This window comes from Danio rerio, chromosome 21 (genome assembly GCF_052040795.2).
Source record: "Danio rerio strain M-AB ecotype USA chromosome 21, GRCz13ab, whole genome shotgun sequence".
Classification (NCBI taxonomy): domain Eukaryota; kingdom Metazoa; phylum Chordata; class Actinopteri; order Cypriniformes; family Danionidae; genus Danio; species Danio rerio.
In genome coordinates this window covers 24,840,367-24,857,033 of record NC_141041.1, presented here as the reverse complement: position 1 = coordinate 24,857,033, position 16,667 = coordinate 24,840,367, and the positions used below count along the sequence as shown (strand labels likewise).

General features: G+C 36.3%; 1 protein-coding gene across 34 annotated transcripts in view; it reads left to right on the top strand.

The window, feature by feature from the left end:
- The window catches only part of ncam1a (neural cell adhesion molecule 1a), a 411,497-nt gene that overhangs the window by 252,573 nt on the left and 142,257 nt on the right, over nt 1-16,667 (top strand). The window lies entirely within an intron of this gene.

Below are 16,667 nucleotides of genomic sequence, written 5' to 3'. Positions count from 1 at the left end.
TTTTGGTGTTTTGAGTTGATGCAAGAAAGCTGACGTTGTTGTTGTTGTCGTTGTTGTTGTTGTTGTTGTTGTAAAAGCATTTCCAATCGAGTAATAAGATGCTTAAAAAATACATGGTAGAAAAAATAAATAGTATAATACATACACTACCGGTCAAAAGTTTGGGGTTGGTAGAACTTTTAAAGGTTTTTCACCAAAGCTGCATTTATTTAATCAAAAATAGAGTACAAATAGTAAAATTGTGAAATAATATTGCACTATAAAATAACTGTTTTCAGCTTCATTACTTCAGTCTTTAGAGTCACACGATCCTTCAGAAATCACTCTTATTTTTCTTATTATTCCTATTCTTCTTCTTCTTCTTATTATTATTATTATTATTAGTAGTAGTAGTAGTAGTAGTATTAGCATTAATATTAGTATTCAAAGCAATAATGACTGGAGTAAACAATTTAACAATTGTTTTACATTTAATAAATGCCAATTAATAAATTTTACTTTCTATAAAACTAAAATAAAAAAAAATTCAAAAAACATTTAAAAAAAACTGACCCCATACATTTGACCGGTACTGTGTATATATATTTGAAACTTGCGTCAATAATCATCATTTTGTTCACTGTGCAATAAGCAATTGATTGCATATTAATTTTGCTAAACCATAATATTAACAGTTTTCAGTAGAAACAGTTTTCTCTCAGGAATAGCTATTCAGTTTCATTTTCATAAATAACCTTTTGCATAATAATAAATAATCTAAATAGTATAAAATAAAAACCTTTTAACTTGCATCAATAATGTGTTGAATCCTCAATTTGTCCAGTGTTCAATAAGCAGTTGGTTACATATGTTAATTGTGCTAATATTTAATATAGTTTTTTATTATTATGTTTTATTGTAAAAAACTTTTCTGTCAGGAACAGCTATTCAGTTTCAACCAAAAACCCAGAATGGCCAATTAATATAATTTTAAAGTATAAACTCTAAATTATTTATTTATTTTATTTTTTAATAAAACTTTTTTACAGCATGGAGGTAATAAATGTGTTCTAAACGTTGAGATACATCTACATCAAATGCATCAAGTCAGCGAACAACTTTTTGAAGTACAAAATTGTTATAAAAAATCTCTGTGAAAGCAGAAATGTTCATTCATAAATTACCTTTTGCATAATAATAAATAATCTAGACAGTATTAAATATATATATTTTTAAACTTGCATCAATAATGTGTTGAATCATCAGTTGTACTGTGTGCAATAAGCAGTTGATTGCATTTATTAATTATGCTGGAATATAATCTAAATCCTTTTTTTTTTTTTTTTATTGTGGAAACCATTATCTCTCAAGAATAGATTTTCCGTTTCAAGCAAATACCAAGAATGGCCAAGTAAAACATAATTTTCAAGCACACAATCTGAAATAAAAATTTTTCTTATAAAACACATTTTTTACAGCAAACGTTGATATCCATATCAAATGCATCAAGTCGGCGAACAATATTTTAAAGTGGAAATAAAAAAAAACTCTAAAAGCAGTAAAAAAAAAAATGTATTAACAACATTTAGCTTAACTACTAATAATAAATAATGTAAATAATTTGACTTAAGGTTAACATAAATAGTAAAAATAAATATTTAGCTAAACTTCAAATTAATATTAAATTTTCATACTCTATTACGACGTCAAAGCCAAAAAATGACTACTTTTAATTACTGTTTTAATAATTATTGTTGTTTTTTATTTTGTACATTGTATATCATTTGTTGTATTTCTATTTATTTATTTATTTATAGTTTTTTTTAGGAAAAAGTGTGATGTTGCTGCTAGTCACTTCGTTTCTTCGGATCACAGAGTGTTAAAATAAAACCTCGGAGCTCCTTTACCATCTGTTCTTACAATATGGTACCTTGTAACCTTGAGAAGATCACAAAACAGTTGGCTATGCCTCTTTTCCCTAAGCTGTTATTACTTTTTGTAATTGCCTTCAAGTCAGACTGCTTTAAAATATAAAAATAGTACAAGCTCTTAAGTTAATAAGACTTTTCACAATTTTTTTTCATTCACAGGAAACTGTTTAACTACTGCAGAGTCATTATAACCATAGCCTGTTATTCTTTTTTTCATCTTGCCTAAAGATAGAAAGTTAACGCTGCATCCTCTTGCACATCATGCATGCATAGACTGAAACATATACTGGAAGTGCAATGGGATCGGATGATCAGCGTGGTAATGAGGCCATCCAATAACGTTCTCTCACCCTGAATGCCCTCTGTTTTGGCATGTCCTCCACCTAGAGGGCATCCCAGGCCCTTTAGTTTCCAGAGTTACTGGCCAAAGGCCCCCGTGTGGTGTATGAAGTTTTTATTTTTTATTTTTGGAGTTTAAATTTGACATGCTACCCCAGAGATGCAGAGTTAACTTCATTGGCTGGTTGGGTGAGAAGTGAAATGTTAGGCTGAAGCAGTTGTTCTCAGTGGAGTTCCTCTGTCTCATTTACTGCCAACCACAAATTAACCATGCATGCTTTTGCTGTGTTAAAAGGAATAAAAGTGTACACTGTGAAATGTAGTTCACTGCACTTTAAAAAATAGTGGTTACTTTGCTTTTTTGTTTCATTTTATTTATTTATTTTTTAATGTAAAGTACTTTTGATCTCATAAGACTAATGATTTTTTATTAGATAGTACATTTATTTTAAGAAGTTAAATTAACATATAATGATTTATTGATCATACAGTCAAGAATCTTTAAGAATTATGAATCTTTAATCCAAAATAATCAGTGAGAAACATTTTTATTCATTTTATAATTTAATATATATTCTATATGTATTATAATGTATAATAAACGGCAGTTAAAATTCTCTAGTAGCATTTATAATATTTTTATCTGATAAATTGCAGTAAAACATTTATATTACAATAGAAATTATTTCTCAGTGTTGATAATAATAATATTAATGGTACATGAGCACCAAAAAAGCTTATTAGATTAATTTCTAAAAATTCTAATCATGTGACAAAGTAGACTAGAAAAAATGAATTTGTTCTGCCATTTTATGAATAAAGAACATCAAACAAATTTGCCTCTGAAAGCTGAAGTAATAATGCTTTGAAGTTTGAATTCATCACAAGTTTATACAACATACATTATATTTTATTTATTAAATTACTGCTTAGCTGTATATTGATAAAATATAAAATAAATTCTTCATTTATAAAAGATTTTAAAAAATGGCAAAAAAATGTTGCGACCCCAAAAAACACATTTATTACAGTCTTTGTTCATTATCATTGTTAATCAATAGTTTGATGACTCATGACTCGCATTATTGCTGTTAATATAAAATACATACCCACAGAGACCCGCACCTTTTTGCATCCGGCCGGGGTTTCTAAATCTACTAAAATGTCCAGTTTTGCTGTCATTTTCTAAGCTGTTGTTATTTTATGCACACAGCCGCAAGAGATGTATTAAATAATTAATTCTTTTATCTAAACGACTGAGGAAAAAACTTTACTAAATACTCTGAGCGGACGAAATTACATTTAAATTGGCTGTCAAATGTTTGTACACCATTTGAAAAGAAAAATCAGCTCATTTTGTTTATTTCTACACATTTTATTCTTGTAATTAATATAATTTTTAGAGAAATTGTCTGTTTTATGTCTTTATTTCTTAAGTCCCTCATTTCTCATTTGCTGTATATTTTATTAATTTGATGATGTCAATATGTTACATATTTTATACATTTAAAATGCTTTAATAGCTTTTATTAGGAAAAAATTGCATAAAAGAGAAATAGTGTTTCAACTAGTGTCTCTCTGGCTGTAATGTAAAGTGGACGCTGGACAACAGAGTGAGAATCCTTTTACAGATTTGATTAAACAGAATTGTCAGGCAAGCAATGGTCAATACAGCAACAAACAGAAGTGTATGGGCAATTCAGAGTCGTAGTTGGAATAACAGGCGATAGGTCAGAAAGCAAGCAGCAAACAATGTAAACAAACAAAACACAAAGCAAGGTCTAAACACGGAAGGCCTCTGTCCATCATGGCCTTCTAACCATCCCCCTATCTTAATTGGCTTCATCACTCGGTCTCCTTTCCACCTTTCACCTGGTGTGTAGTGTGTGGTCTGGCGCTATATGGCTGCCATCGCATCATCCAGGTCTATGCTGCACACTGGTGGTGGATGTGGAGATTCCCCTCAATGTGTAAAGCGCTTTGAGCCAGATTTGTAGTTCGTGTGAAGTTGGATGTTCTCCAGCGATCTATGGTGGTTAGATTGCTGGTGATCGTGACACCTAATATTTCCACAATTTTTTTTTCTTACTTTAAACCATTGAAAAGAAAAGGTTTAAAGAGCCCATATTATGGGTTTTTGAAAATTCCCCTCCATGTAGTGTGTAACACAGCTCTAAGTGAAGTGAAGTATCCAGCTAAGGCTTAAATCTGTAAGAATACAGTGTTTAAAACGGTTGATTCATCTATAAAAGAGTCGACTTATAGTGCTTCAAACGAGTCGCCTTGATACCGAGTCATTAGGTGTTTCGCCATGACGTACGAACGAAACCAAGTTATTCACGTGCACGCGCAAACCCGGGAGATTTCAAACTTGAGGCCCCGCCCTCTGACGCAGAAACCCAGACACACACACACACACACACACCCACAAACACACGCACACAAACATGCTGGTCGATTGAAGTCACACTGCAGATGGATATTATATCGAGTCTCTACCCAAAGATTAAACCTCAGCATTATAACCAAGCAGTTGGAAACTACTGGAAACTTCTGGAAGCTACATGCTACAAAGAATACTTCATCTGCGTTTGTTATAGGAAGGATCAGTAAAGAGTAACTTACTGCTGGACGTCAGGATGGGTTTCTTCCATTTCTCAAGTGTGAGTACTTGCGATTAAAGTTGCCTCGTTGACTCTAGCTTGCAAATGTATTTAGTTGTGATTTGTTACTTGTAACCGAGTGTACTGTATCAGGTTACCTGGCTATATTCTCTTATCGCGTGCAGTCACGTTAAAAACGCGACGCGTGCTGCTTTGTTTATAGAGCTCCGTGGTAGAGTTCTGCATTTCGCGGCTGTCCCCGCGCCAGTTTTCTGCGGCGCGGGAATAAATTTCCGAATAAATCGCGGGAGCGGTCGGTAACGGGTTTAATTTGGGACGGTAGCAGGCTGTCTAGCAATATCACGGATATTGCTATGTGAATGAGAAAGATGTGTCTGCTTGGTGCTTGTGTGTATGTGTGTTAGTGCACACGCGCGCGTATGAGAGAGAGAGAGAGAGCGCGAGCGAGAGCTTTGTGTGCTTGGTGCTGTGTGTGTGTTTATACAGGAAGCTTGGCTGTCTGGACTGTATAGCTGGGTGATTTTTGGTTGTGTTCTCCCCCGCTCTTTAGCGGGATCGGGCGCGGCGGGCAGAAAACTGGGCGGGTTCTAAGGCTAAAACCTGGCGGGTGCGGGCGGAAGCGGGAGCGTTGTCGTCCGGAGGTGTGTGTGTGTTTTTGTGTGTGTGTGGCAGCTAAAATCCACGCCTACACTATCGAGCGTGTATGAACTGTGATTACTTTTTATATTGCTGATTAGCTATTGGGCATTTTACTCTCTGACTGAAGGCAGTCGACCAATCGCGACAGACTGTCATCGGTCCAATCAGCGCAGATTAGCTTCGCGCTAAGGAGGGGTTTGGGAACAAATGAATCACTGGACGATTCATACAGGAGTCGCTGGGATAATTTGGTAAAAATAAATGCAGATTATAAGACCGTGAAAGTGTTTTTGACCTTGCATGCATATTAGACTGTTGTTGGAGACCCTTACAACCAAGATATGACCCTATTTCATGTATAATATGGGCTCTTTAAAACTAGATAATTATATTAAAAAAATCATTTTAAAAATGAAGTTATATTTTGTTTGTCACATATCGTTTATGTGCTGTGGGTAAAAGGTGTGTTTCAATCTGGCAACCGCAAGTATATTTCAAACCTGTGGGAAGCACTAAAGGATATTATATATATTTATATTATATTATATTATATTATATTATATTATATTATATTATATTATATTATATTATATTATATTGAAAATTAAAACCATACACATTTACAAAAAAAACTCTTTCAAAAGTTTGATATTTATTTAAATAATCACTTTTTGTAACAACACTTTTTTTCTGACTGATTCAGCAAGGTCATTCAAATGGATCATTTGTCAAACTGAGTCAATCGAGTAATAACAATTCATTAAAAAAATCTATTCGTAAGAGTCATTTGTTGGTGGAATAGTCCTGAATCCCATTGTGTTCCAGGCGGCAGGTGATATGATTAAAAGGTTCATTTTGATTAGTTAGCTGTCACATTGATCTGTGTGTTAAACTTAGGGATGCACCGAGGCTAAAATGGACACTTAAAGATGTCCGCCCATAATTTATGAAGATTACCCGATCATTAATCACTGACAACCTGAGAACAAACCGAAAGAAGAAGTCGATTTATGTTCTAAGCCTCCGATGTTCCTCAGCTGCTGATATGTATCGAATAAAATCATGTCTTAAAATGTGTTGAAGTTGAACTCAGTGACCAGGCTTAGCACCAGATGTGTGTATGAATGTTTTTAAGTTAGCGTTAAATCTGCTGAGAAGAATGACATTGTACATATTGGAGTTTGCCCATGCTCTTTCATCTTTCCTTCATAACTCGTCTGACATGGCATTTCAAAGCACCTCATTCCTGCCCCAGAATAGTAAAAAATAAACTCGCCGACAGGAAAGTTTGTCAGTCAGCGAATCTCTTTAATCTGGCCTGCAAATTTGTAAGCTCACTCCAACTTGACACACAACGTCAGGTGCACGTCAATATATGGACAGCTCGTCTCCTTGAAGTCTTTGGTGATTAATAGTCATGGGTTTTGCCAACATCAGTGTCTCTGCCTCCGTTACACAAGAATTAATACACCATCACGACGTTATGATGGCATGTTTTGCTGGAGTGTGGAGATGAATTGCTGCAGCTGCGTATTTGCATGAATATAGTGATTTAATGTAGAGGATGTGGCTTTGTGTCAGACGCAAACACATGGATTGGTAACACGTCAGTGAACCTGAGAAAACGCAGAGCTGTTTTCATTAGCCGTCAAAGACTAATACATACATTTCATAGAAAACTTGACAACTAATATATGCAGGATTTTACGAGCAGGAATATAAGACTGTAAGTCAAGGGGAAATAGAATAGGAAATGCAATGTAGTAAATCTGGCTCATTTGAAAGAGCATTGAAAGAGAATTAACCCATATCCAAGATGCCACGTTTAATGTTGAGGCTCATTGTTTGAAAATTTAAGCTCTCTCTGGATTTTTATTGGATTGTTTTGACTGAAAAAGTTGGTATTAGCTGTTGTTAGCATCATACATGTTTGATAGGGTCATGATAGCTATAGCTAAACCTTTACAGCATTGTTTGACAAAGACAAACACTGACATTTTCTTCATAGTTTTGACATGTTGACATTCTAATCCATATTTGATGTGCTATTTGATATGTTCATGCTCATTGTGTGCATTGTTTGCATAATTAAAGCTCCTTCTGGCTTCTTGTTAAATTATCTTGATTAAAAAAAAATCTATTAATACCTGTAGGAAGCTATGTAGTATCATTAGCATTCACTCCATGGTCATGCTAGCTAAACTACTGAAGAGACATTCTCTATCAGTTTGTGCAGCACATTTCTGCTTTGTTTTTTTTATTTTGTTAAATAAAAAAAAAATTATTACTCGTTAAAAACTATTTGGCATTAGCATGCATCTCACTGGCAGTAGCTTGACTTGGATCATGCTAACTAGCTAAATCTGCACATTTAAGTGAGGGAGGGGATTAGGAAAGATTCTCAAGTCAGGGCTCAAACTTGGGATATCCACAGGGCAGTATATGTTGACACATTGTCCACTATGCTATCAGGGCCGACACACTGCAGTTAGTTTTAATTTAACCAAACCTGCCAACTGTTAACACAGCTTTAATGTTTCTTCAGCAGTTTTCTGCTTTTTGTTTAATTTTTTTATTTAAAAATATTTTAATACTCATTAAAAAAGATATTTAGCGTTAGCACACATCTTACCCTGCTGAAAAATACAGCTTCAACCAGCCTAGGCTGGTTGGCTGGTTTTAGCTGGTCGACCAGGCTGGTTTTAGAGGGGTTTTGGCCAATTTCAGGCTGGTTTCCAGCCATTTCCAGCCTGGTCTTAGCTGGTCAGGCTGGGAGATGACCAGCTAAAATCAGCTTGACCAGCCTAGCCAAGCTGAGAGTCCAGCCAAAACCAGCTATATCCAGCTTAAACCAGGCTGGTCAAGCTGGTTTTAGCTGGATTTGGCTGGTCATTTTCCAGCCTGACCAGCTAAAACCAGGCTGGAAATGGCTGGAAACCAGCTTGGAAATGGCCAAAACCCCTCTAAAACCAGGCTGGTCAACCAGCTAAAACCAGCCAACCAGCCTAGGCTGGCTTAAGCTGTATTTTTCAGTAGGGTATACTTATGGTAGCTTGACTTGGATCATGCTAACTTGCTAAATCTACACATTTAAGAGAGAGTTTCAATTTGAAAAGGACCAAAAACACATTGGTTTGAGAACCTCACAGGTTTTTTCCTCAGTCTTATTACATTCTCTATTCCTCATTTTCCAGATCTTGTTTATTTGAGAGGCAGTATTGTAAAGAAAGGTGATACTTTTTGAAAGCTGTCTGTTGGTATTAGCATTCATCTCAGGCATCATAGTTTTATTGAGCCATTTAGACTAAATGCTTATGCCTGTCTTTGACAGTGGCTGTTTCCTCAGAGTTTTACTTACATTTACATACATTTAATCCTTTAATCATTATTCATGACGCAACATTTTATATTTTCAGCCTCATCGTTTATACAGTTTAAAAACTAAAGCTTTTTTCTGGCTTCTTACTGTGTTATTTTGGCTTGAAAAGATCTGTAATTCAGCCGATTCGAATGTTATCACTGATAGATACACATGGTTAATCAGCTATAGATCACATGCAGCTACAGCCAAAAGTTAACAAGAATTATTTATAGCATTGATTAAATTTCCCATTAATTGTATTTTATTAACGTCTACCCCAAACCTATAACCAACCGTCACAGTAATGTAAAAACACAACTGGATCTGGAGTCTTCTCTATTAGTATAGCTAATTAACCAAGATAATTATTGATAATTATTTATACCATTTATTACATTTCTCATGAATTGTATTTTATTAACGTCTACCCCTACCCCAACCCTAAACCCAACAGTCATAGTAATGTAAAAACAGATCTGGATCTAAAGTCTTCTCTAGTATAGCTGATTAACCATATGGATGGATGATAGCAGCCTCTACTGGCCCATATCTACCAGCTGATAACCACTGATAATGCCTTTTCAATAGAGTGATAACATTCGAAGTTGGTGTGCAATTCTAACATAAAGCTACATGTTAGTATCAGCATTCTTCTCATTGACAGAAACCTGATTGGGTCTTGCTACCTATTTAAACATTTACACATTGGTTTGTCAGAAACAAACACTGAGAGTTTCCTCAGAGTTTTAGCATATTAATTCTTGTCTTCCAGTTTTCCAGCTAGTGTGCTATATTGTGTTCTAAAGGGTATCCATCGTGTGATAGGCTGGGTTGCTAAGTGGCCCATAGTTATCTCTTTGCCAGGAATGAAGATTAAAAGTACGGAACCAAGGAGCATGCCAGAAGAACGTGCTGGCAACACAGCGAGTTGCCACCTATAAAGCTGCGCTGTTTCGGATTTATTTTGTAATTAGGCTTATCGATTTGCAGTCCTATTGTGTTTTACGTGTTCATTTGCCTCCCTCGCGCTTCTCAGCAAGAACACAGCGCTGCACTTTTGTTGTATTGACACTCGCTAACCATGGAGTCCAAACATTTGGCTTCATTCAATATACAGTCTCAAGACTGCTTTACCAAGTCAGAGAAGTTCAAATAACAATATCATAACCAGTCCGGATTTCTCATGCTCTGCGTTTATTTATGTTGTTGAGTCATTTAAGGCACTCTGGTGTTTTCGAGTGGAAACTGGACTGTTTCTTAGGCGGAAATGCTTTCAGTGAACAAACAAGCTAAGTCGTAGACTAATTTAATATGCTGGTCTTTTATGCTGTAAGTATTTCTTCCTTTGTCTGTTTATCATTGTTATTTTTTTCTTCCCAATACATGGATGAGGATATTAGATTACAATGTATTACTCAGGTTAAGTATATACAGAGTCTTTTCAAGCTCAGGGACACAGTAATATAGCAGGCTGCCTGGATGTCTGCACTTAAGACTTGATTTGGTTTTGAAGACGTTTTTCCTTTTTCGATTTGTGCTGAAAGTGTAAGAGCGTTGTCTGGAAATTCATTTTGAGCAAACAAGACAGAACCACTGTTTCCTCCCACAGTACTTTAACGTCTGCGGATATCTCCAGTTGCACTTCATATGCATACACAAACAACTGGGGATGCTGTTTGCTTGACTGCAGATAATGGAGCAAATACCTTATTCATATACTGCCTCACACCGCCACATGACACTTTTGAATTGTGAAGCATTATGATGATAAATGCAGAGATGTGAGACAGTGTTTAGTGTCATCAGGGTTAGTGTTTGTCATTGAAGTAGTGCTGCATTGTCCTTGTTCTAAATCTTATCTTATCTTTTACATTTAAAGCCTGACATACAAATGTAACAATCACATACTAATGTTTCAAAATTTTCATCAACCTTCAACCAAACCTTTACTCTATTATTATCAATGAATATGTTTACATTCACCCTCAAAATGCAATAATAAATATAATATTGAGACTGAATCTTTTTTTATATAATATTTTAATTGAAGTAATGCATTTAAGCTGAGAATTTTTGCATAATCACGTTAATGGTGTATGCTGATTTTAATCACTGTAAACATGTACTGTAAACTCACATAAATTGCTTAATCTCATTATTACTGTCCAAAGTGTGCATATGCTTAGTAGATGTGCACAGATGATGTTTGTGGTTTCCACAGCTTTATGAATGAACTCTGAGACATTCTCTCTTTGAATCATTACACTGTTAATATTATAATGTCAGCATAGTGCTGCATAAATATCAATGGAAATTTTGTTTTGAGAATAATGATGGTAATAATAACCACACTTTTTAGCATATAATCAGAATGATGAATGTTCCGAGTCAAAAGGAGCAAAGAGGTTTGCTTGTGTCATCTTACTGCTTTTAAGTGCTCACTTAATTTATTAGAAATGATCGCATTACTGGTGCACATGTTAATGTTGTAAACATTTGCAGTTGTGGTTGTCCTGCTTAATTTCATTGTAACTGAGATATATTTTGTTCCTTCATTGAATGTATGATTTTTGAATGTATGGACGCTCATTCATTTTTTCATATGCAACAGAAGTAATAGATTTAATGTTCCTTGTTATCTAATGGGTGTTTGTTTTGGGGGTATTTTGACCCCATTCATATGAAATAGTAGCCATATTGGTGCTCATATAAATCAGACCACCTTGTCATTCATGCGATATTTCATTCATGAAAAGTATCATTTTGCGATAAAAGTGACGGATTTTGTGGTGGTAATTTCCGGAAATTTGTGGACAATTTTGCAATAAAAAATTATTATATATATATATATATATATATATATATATATGTCTTATTTACCATATTATGTAGCCTACTATGTTAGGTATGTAATCTGACACAATGACATTGACACAAATCATAAAAATAAAGCTTCTTTCTTCTACTGATCTAAAACGGTAGGGACTAAGCAAAAGGAAGGTTGCATAACTTTTAATTTTATCCACTATCTTATTTCTCTCACTCATATTTCACTCCCTGGAACATCTGACATCATGTACTTCACTCAGGACATGCGTCAGGGCTTCCCCTACCATAATAAACCTAAAACACAGATTGATGTAAAACTTGTCAGTGAAGCGTTTTCTCTCGTTAACTGCAGGTAAAGAGTTTAATAATTTATTGATTTGATGCACATCATAATACCACCCTTACATGTAAAGCACAAATAATGTCCTTCTATTCAGTCAAGTCCAGCACCTGTCATCCTTTAACCAATCTCCATCATTGTAAGCTGCTTGCTTTTCTGTTTGTTCCATTGCACTGTTTGTTAGATTCTTGATCCCTCTTTCTTTTGCAGTCTTAAGTGCATCAAACATGCGTTACAAAACACACAATTCGCACCACAGGATGTCTAATCCCATCTTTGCATTGACTTCACATGTAAATTACACACGCTTCATTAATTGCAGACTGAAATACATATAATTTCAATATATGGTTTGGAACTGGATGTTTTATGAAATTATTCAAATTTTTGTGGTTATTTTGCATCTTTTTGTTAATTTTGCATGGAATTCAGTGAACGCAAAATGGCAAAAAAAAACTAGATGGTCTGATTAATATAGATGAAAATATTTTAGTTACATCAAAGTCATGAATCAACAGTTTGCATTCAATATTTATCTTAATGATATAGTTGGCTGCAAAATGCATAAATAGTAATATTCTACTTTGGTTTTCTAGTTTGGTTATAGCATTTGTTATGAACCCAAAAGAAAATAAGTTAGTCTCGGTTCACTTACAGGTAGTGTTACATTTTTAAGACCTATAATCTAAAGATACAAAATAGGCTTTTGTGCTGTGCACTTTACAAATTTCCGAATTTATTGGAAATCCAGGTCAGTGCTTTGTGATGGGCTAAATGAATACATGTATTGTAACTTTGATGGTCATTGCTTGAGCTTTCTTTTTATGGGTGCATCTTGTGACATAAAATTCTGTTATTGTTTCATTCAGATGCATTTGGTTTGTGTTGCTTTTATATTTTCAGTTGAACTATAGAAATAGAGGGAGACCATATTTTCAGTGGTCAACATATGAGTATGGGGTGCACACTTATTTAAATAAACTAACACAGCAATCACACTACAGTTGGTTTTTGTTTATTTATTTATTGTTTGAATTCTTGCCTTAATTGTCTTATGACTGTGTATTGACTGGAAGCAAATTTGGGAAGTGAGAGGGATGGGTTTGGGAAAGATCCACAAGTCTGGGCCTAAACTTGGGTTTCCCACAGTACAGTATATGTTGACACATTGTCCTCTATTATATCAGGGCTGACACACTTCAGTTAGTTTTAATCGAAGCAAACCTGCCAACTGTGAACACAGCCTTAATGTTTCTTAATCAAAGGAATAGTTTTGCATTGATTTCAAAAGCCTTCCTTGACTTATGCAGGGTTCGACATTCAAATGTCAATCAATTTGTGTAAATGGGACTCGTTGAATAAAGCGATTTTCTAATTACCCATGAATACAGTGTGAATAAACAAGCTCTGAGTAAAACGATGTAATTTCATCAATCTTATGTGGCTCGGTTCTAGGTCAGTTCCTCTCTTGCTACAAACTTCAAGACACAAAGAATTCCTGCAGTTTTTTTAGGGTGCTCATGATTGACAGTTTCCATGACAGAAAGCAATCAGCTGTTGTTTTCCGGCAGGTACAGTTTCACAGGTCTGCCTTCGTCCTTGTCCTTGAAATCTGAAGGTATCTGTCAGTTGTAAAGCTAACAGCCGCTTGCTGCCTACAGTCATCTCATTCACGGCAGTTGATGCAGGAAGATGAAACATATTAGCCTCATATCGAGAAACTAATATGCTATCATTTACAGCATTACGCTCCCCAACTGCACACGAATAAAAATGTTCAGGGAGCTCCATCAGGTACCTTCTATTAAACTGGAAAATTGAAGCTTAAGGTACCATTATCAAATATCAGTGTAGTTCAGAACCCCCAGGTAATTGTGGGTGGAAAAAAAGTTTGTGAGAGGCCTATAATTCACCATATTTCTGATAGTGCCGAGCCCTAATTGTCATATTTAGTCCAAGAATCAGCCTGCCTAACACTGAGGTTTTTCAATAAGCGCTTGTGACAGTACTCAGGGTTTCCATAGCTACGGTTTGCTGCACATTGCTCTCGCTCGCTTCTGTACCGCAGTAAATACTCATCTCCGCCTGCCACATTAACAGAGCTGGAAAAGAGCCAGAGCTATTGACGTGTTGTTATCTTCAGGTCCAAAAATGCACGGCCTTGTGCTCCTCTTACACCCACAGACAACATCCTTCCCAGGAGTGCGTTTTAATTGGTTGGCAGGCCCAGTCACTGGGGATGTGCAGCATATGCTTCTCGTTTTAGCTTCGAGACACAAACTGTGATTTTATGTAAACTACCTTAGTAATTAGATAACAAAGAGAAGCTTTAGTTAAAATGTGTAGGAGGAACATGTACTGTACAAGTGTGTTACGGGTAAAATTTAAGAATGGGTCATGATGGATGAGAACCAACTACAGTAGGTTTTCCAATCGTAGAAAAATGACTGGGTAATTTCATTGATCAGTGTAATTTCATTGATAAAGATTAAACAGTACTGTATATTCTGCCAGTAAGCATTTGTTGTGGAAAATCTTGTTCTTGTTTGGATATACAATATATCCAAACATATATAGTGTATAAATAATAGGTTTTGTTCTTGCTTTTGAATTAAAATAACATAAACATTGCAGGCTTAGAAAATTTTTTTTATTAAATTTCGAAGAAAAATTCAGACGTCACTCGGGGACATCTAATCTCTTCATACCTCTTCATATTTATTTTTAATCAACTAAATATCTTGAGCATGTGAAATGCCTTTAAATATGAATAAATACACTATATAAATGAGATGAAGAGCTACTTTTAAACTTCTGCTCCAGAATGTTTAGTCTGCTAGGTATTTCTGGATGTTGTGGCTTACTCTTTTACTTTTTGTAGATATGTGTAATTATTCACATGCATCTGTTCATTCCAAGGGCTGCAGCTTCGCTTGATATAAAATTAAAACTGCTCCAGAAACATCAGAAACATGTTAACAAATCATGCAGGAAACCGACTAACAAGTAGAGATCTGCGCGGGACTAAATTTTGAATCCCGCTCCCGCCCGCACCCGCCAGGTTTTAGCCCAAACTCGACCGCTCCCGCTTATATTAAGAATTTATTGTCCCGCTGCCCGTCCCGCCCCGTTTTCTGCCCGCCGCGCCCGATCCTGCTAAAGAGCGGGGGAGAACAAAACCGGAAATCCCCCAGCTATACAGTCCAGACAGCCAAGCTGTCTGTATAAACAAACACACACACAGCACCAAGCACACACACACAGACAAATCTCTCTCTCATACGCGCACGCGCACTAACACACACACAAGCTCCAAGCAGACACACAGGCGTTTGCTGTTATATCAACTCAAAGGCTTGTAATGCCATGTGTCAAGTACCAATGTAATACCAAAAGGTTTTATATAAAGGTATATAAATACTGAATTGCACATTACTCTCAGGCCGATTCCGGCGCGGATGCGGCAGCGTCGGCTTGCTTACGGCCGCCGCATCTGGCCCGATTGATTCGGGCCGGAATCGGGCAGTGAGTCCACAAGCATCCGGAGTCCGGCAGCCGGAGCCGGGCTGAGTGGTAAGTCTCTTGCAGGCGAGAATCTAGCCGGAACTGGCCCGAGTGTATTTTGCTATCTGGGAAAGCTCTCTCTCTCTCATTCGCGCGCGCGCACTAACATACATACATACACACACAAGCACCAAGCACACACACAGGCAAAGCTCGCTCTCTCTCTCTCTCTCATTCGCATAGCAATATCCGCGCTATAGCTAGACAGCCCGCTCCCGTCCCAAATTAAACCCTTTACCGACCGCTCCCGCAATTTATTCGGAAATTTATTCCAGCGCCGCAGAAATCTGGTCGGGTCCTGCGCGCCCGCAGGGAATGCAGACCTCTACTAACAAGTTGCTTTTAAAGGGCCGTGAAACCCCCCTCTTTTGGTTCAAGTCTACCTCAGAATTTTTTCGAAAAATGTCCTGAGATGTGGAGCTCTGTGAGCAGAGGGAGGAGTGGGCATAGCCACCAGAGCAGGGAAAAAGAGGGGAGCGAACAAATGTTGTCAGCTGGCTCACAAAATGAGACACAAACCATGAGGAGACCCATAATTGTATAGCTTTCAAAGGTAAAATGCTAAGAAATTAACAGTAAGTAAAGCCCTACTACATTTGTTATTCATAATTTCAAATACACATAACTACAATTTTTTACATCATCAAAAAGATAATCATGTTTTTATGAACACTCTAAATGAGTACATAGGCAATGTGTCTGAATAGTAACGAACTCAACTGATAAAAGTCTGCCATCCTCCAATTCTCGTACAGCTCTCCCGACAAAATTGCTTGCTGCAAACCAACAGCTTTTGCTGTATCGGCCCTGACATAACCGTGGGGAAAAACAAGCAACAAAGCCCATTGATCATGGAAACAAACACATTCGACTCATGCCATGCCCAGACACGGTCTCACCCAGTCATTGGGTTTCACAGCTCGACAGGTCTGCCTTGCTTCCGGAAAGCATGTGCTTTCATGAATAATTAAGAAGAAGGCTCTTTTCATAGGCTTAGAAAATTCTGCTATGAATAATAATGAGAAACAGACTTCACTAGCGGATTCGCGCTATGGAACTGA